Raw genomic sequence first — 5009 nt, forward strand, 5'->3', positions numbered from 1 at the left:
GTATGTTCTTAGGCAATTTAAGGCAATCCGGGCCTTAATTTAAAAGTGTCACTCTTGAGGAAAAATGGAATATGCCAACATTTGAGGACATGTTTATTTTCAATTGGCATACATTAAATCAAGGAAATTAGAAATGCCAATTTAGGCTTTGGCATTCTCTTGTAGCACTTTAGGGCAATCTAGGTTTAAGGTGTAAGTTTAGCTAAGACTTTAAGGATACTTAGATAGTTAATCTAGGTATATTTTATTTATGCTAAATCTTGCCATGATTGTTTGCCCATCATATGCCATGACATCATGTCTAGTTTTGCATTCATGTTTTATTATGAAAAATCCAAAAATACCATGTCATGACATTCATACATCATGTAGTAATAGGATATTTTCTTTTGAAAATTATTTTCTTTTGATGTATGCCATAACATAATCATGCATTAAGTTTAATTCCTTGTAATTAAGGACGAATGGCATTTAACGACACTTATTGACAAGTGACATCCTAGGTGGATGACTAATATTTCTAAAATGCCTAGATAGATATGCATGATCCCTAGATTAGGGCAAAAACCAAAATCTACATCTCACAAAGACTATAAGGTGACTTGTATGTGATTAGTGCACATTAGATACAAGTGAGATGTTAGGATGATGAACAAAACTCAACATGTTCATTTAGTACATTCTTTTGAGTTTTTAGGTTCATCAAAACACATAGTTATGTGTTTTCCCATCATTGGGAAAGCTAATGTACAAGTCATGTGCATTATGCCCATGGAACATGATGGGATATTGGTTTTGAAAATGTTTTAAAATTTTTTTGGAAAACCTTGGTGAAGGCTATCTTTTGATAGTAATCACCATTGAATAGTTAGACACAAACTTGAAGAAAAACACTAAAGTTTTGCAAGTTTTCAAGTTTGTGTCAATCTTTGAAAATATGATGTATTTTCATAGAAAACTATTTTTCTTTGATAGTATATGCCCTAAATAATGTCTACACGAAATTTCATGATTTTTGGATTTTTGTAGAATTTTCTAGGGGTTTCTGAAGTTGACTGAAATGGAATTTCAGCAACTATCAGAGCTCCGATCGATCCATGGATCGATTGGAGTGCCCGAATCGATCCGTGGATCGATTCAGAAGGCAAGTCTCCCGCGAGCAGAAGCTCGCTGGATCGATCAGCCGATCGATCCAGGTAGTCTGAATCGATCAGTGGATCGATTCAGAAAGGTTCAATCCAATCGATCCAAGTTGCTGATTTTGGCTGGGAAGGCTTGATTTCAGCATCTTTGAACCTCTTTGAGTCTAGGTAACCATTCCAAACCCCTAAAATACATTTGTATACATACTGTAACGACCACCCTTCTTACTACTACTCTCTAAGGGCGACCGTTACCTAACTCCTACTCTACTTACTAGTGTCACTTATGCTATTATTAGCGACATTTAGATTTATCACGGTTCAGAGAAATTCCTACCGAAAAATTTCGACAGAGTCTCCCCTGTACCGGTGACCAAATCTATAATACACAAGATATATACACAGCCACATGCGGCTGGATCACAATTTATTCACAACCACGCAGTAATAAATCATATCATAATCAAAAACTAATCTAGCAACATGAACTAAACTCAAGCTCCCAGAATGAAGCATAATAAGCTACAATGCACATCAAACTCAATCATAAACTCATAATTTCACAACAGAAATATGGAAAATAAACTAGACATAAACTCTAAATAAATAAGTCTTGCTAGTCCCCTCTGGACCTCTCCATAGTTCAGTCACCACACACATCCATCATCACCACCTCGCCTCCCTTCATATCTTAGCTTTTTCTTTATCTGCAGTAGGAGGAAAGAAGACAAGATCTATAAGCGAAAACGCTTAGTAAGTACTAATCTATCTCACAAAACTCGAAATACATAAACGAAATGCATGAGTGCTGAAACTGAAATAATAAAGCTATCTGCATGTGCTCATGGTATACAGAAAATGAACAGAATACAAATCATACTCAGTATCAAGCAGGATAACAAGAAACTAACAATGTAAACTTAGAATCAAGGAAAACTAACCATTCTTATTTATTCTAAGCTTGGAACTTATTTCATTTCTTGTATCCTTGTGTTAGAAATTAATCTTTTAATTTCTATCTTTTACTTTCTTCTTCTTTCTTTCTTTCTTTCTTTCTTTCTTTACTTTTCTTTCTTTCTTTACTTCTTTACTTTTCTTTACTTTTCTTTACTTTGGGCCCAGGCTTAGTACCATCTCATGCGCGTTCCCTAATAGGTTGGGGTTGCGAGCCACCAATCCTAAAAGAGCAGACCTCGGTCTACCAGGGCCAAGACCTCGGAAATGGTCACCTGGATTTGTTTAACGACAAGCTCTTGGATGTCGGGTACTAGCCTCTTGCTTGACTTACTTGTTATCTTTCTTATTCTTTTATCTTCCTTATTATCTTTTATTAAAGATTGTGGGAGTCCTTTAAATATACTTAACAAGTATGGGTGTATAATCAACTAACCATGCTATATAACAGAATAAAACAAGTAACTTAAAGCTTACTGATCATGCTATAAGCTAAACTAAAGAAAGTAATTTAAAGCCTTTGAATCATACGGTGAAAACATGGTAAAGGATGTTATTTTAGTGCTTCTAAACATGCTGTAAAATCAAGTATGGAATGATTCTAATCATGCTTTAAATAAAGCAAAAGGAAGCTAACTTTGGGCTTTCTAAGTATGCTGTAATAAAAGTAATATATGTAACTCTACACTTTCTATCATGCTGTAGAAACAGAGCATGGAATGCTACTTTAAGGGCTTCTAAACCTGCTATTAAAACATGACAAAGAATACTACTTTAAGGCCTTTAAACATGCTATACAAAATAATGTAACATGCTACTTTAAACTTCTTAAACATGCTATAAACGAAGCGTAAAGGAAACTAATTTCTTGGCCTTCTAAGTATGCTGTAAAGACAAGTATAGGATGCTACTTAGAAATTCTCATCATGCTATAAGGGAAGCAAAGGAATGCGACTCAGGTTTTATAAGCATGCTGTCCAAAATATTTACTTATCAAACTTAAGTATGTACAACATGACCCTAAAGCAAAGAGGTTCATGAACAACATACGCTCAAGAATAAAATGCATACAATTCTAATTAGCACTAAACCATTCTACTTGCTCAATTAGCCTAGATGATACTTGGAGTTCCCTATGCTTCCTGTGCAGGTCACGGCAGGTATCAAGGCTTCCTGTGCAGGTCTCGGCAGCACTCGGATGGCACCAAAAATCCACCCACTTCAACCCCGCAAGCTCATATCATGCTAGACTTAGGCTTAAAACCGAAATCTACAAACCCTAATGTTAAAGGATGTTGTTCGGCTATGAACAGGGCATGGAAAGGAAACAAAACCGAGCTTACAATTCTACACGGCAAGCAAAAATCCGAAAGCAACCATACCAAACGAAGCAACTCCTACCACAGGTGAGAGTAGTACTTACCGCCGGTTCTTGGACTTACAACCGAGGAGGAGAAGGTCTAGGGTTCGAGCGAAACTCCAAATCTCGGCCTCTTCTCTTGCCCGAGCGTTTGCCTTGCCGAGGGAAGCTTGGTTTGTGAAGAACCCTTGAAGAAGAACGCTCACCAGCCGCCGAAATGCAGCCCTAATTTCGGCTTCGTCTTCGCCCAAGCAACGGCGCCGCTGTCGCACGCGAGAACGAGAGGAAGAAAGGATTTCGGGAGAAAAAGAAGAATACAAATAATCCCTTTCCTTAACCTTTTATAGCTAGGTCTAATTTTGGGTTCCCATTATACTATACCTTAAACTTATTTCTCCTCATATTTGGTTAGCAAAGCGTGCGCAGCCCAGTTGGTTGGCTGTATCCGGTTAGGTCAAGTTCGGCCGGAGGTCTTGGGTTCGAGTCTCACCTTCAACGGTTTTTGTCAAAACATTTTTCTTTTGTAAACTTACTAAACGACCTCCAAAAATTACGTAAAAATACTCTAAAAATTCCTAAAAATCTCTAGAATATTTTAAAAGCATTTCCGAACATTTTTATGGACTTTTAGGACTTAAAATAGGGAAAATTGGGTCGTTACAATCCCCCATACCTTATAAAAAGTTCGTCCTCGAACTTAGAATAGCTCTGGATACTTCTGTCTCATACTGTCCTCCCGCTCCCAAGTGACTTCCTCGTGCTTCTGGTTCTGCCAGACGACCTTCACTAGTGGTACTTCTTTGTTTCTCAATCTCTTGACTGCTCTGTCCACTATCTGTGTAGGTCTGCTCTCATAACTAAGATCCTCTTGGATCTGCACTGACTGAGGCTGAATCACTTGGCTCGGGTCATGGAGACACTTCTTTAGCATGGAGACATGAAATACATTGTGTATTGCTGACATGTCTTGTGATAAGTTCAGCCTGTAAGCTACTTTCCCAATCCTCTCTATGATTAGGTAAGGTCCTACGTAGCGAGGACTTAATTTGCCTTTCTTGCCAAATCTCATCACTCCCTTCATAGGAGCGACCTTGAGGAAAACCGAATCTCCTACTTGAATTCCAATGGCCTACAGGTCCGATAACTCTTCTCGTCTGCCTGGCGCCTCAATTCTCTGTCGATTTTCGGATTGCTTGAGTAGTCTCGCCTATCACCTCTGTTTGAATGCCCACTGCTTCCATCTCTTTTCTCTCTCCCTTCTTGCCAGGTGATCTGCATTTCCGCCATAAAGTGCTTCATAAGGTGCCATCTTGATGGTGGCCTGATAGCTATTGTTGTAAGCGAATTCAGCTAAGCACAAATACTTGCACCAACTTCCTTTGAAATCTAGCGCACAAGCTCTGAGCATGTCTTCTAAAATCTGATTCACTCGCTCTGTCTGTCCATCAGTCTGTGGATGGAAAGCTGTGCTGAACTTGAGTTTGGTGCCTAGTGCATTCTGAACGCACTCCCAAAAGTGTGAGGTGAAGCGCCCATCTCTATCAGAAACGATA

This window comes from Zingiber officinale, chromosome 5A (genome assembly GCF_018446385.1).
Source record: "Zingiber officinale cultivar Zhangliang chromosome 5A, Zo_v1.1, whole genome shotgun sequence".
Taxonomy (NCBI): Eukaryota; Viridiplantae; Streptophyta; class Magnoliopsida; order Zingiberales; family Zingiberaceae; genus Zingiber; species Zingiber officinale.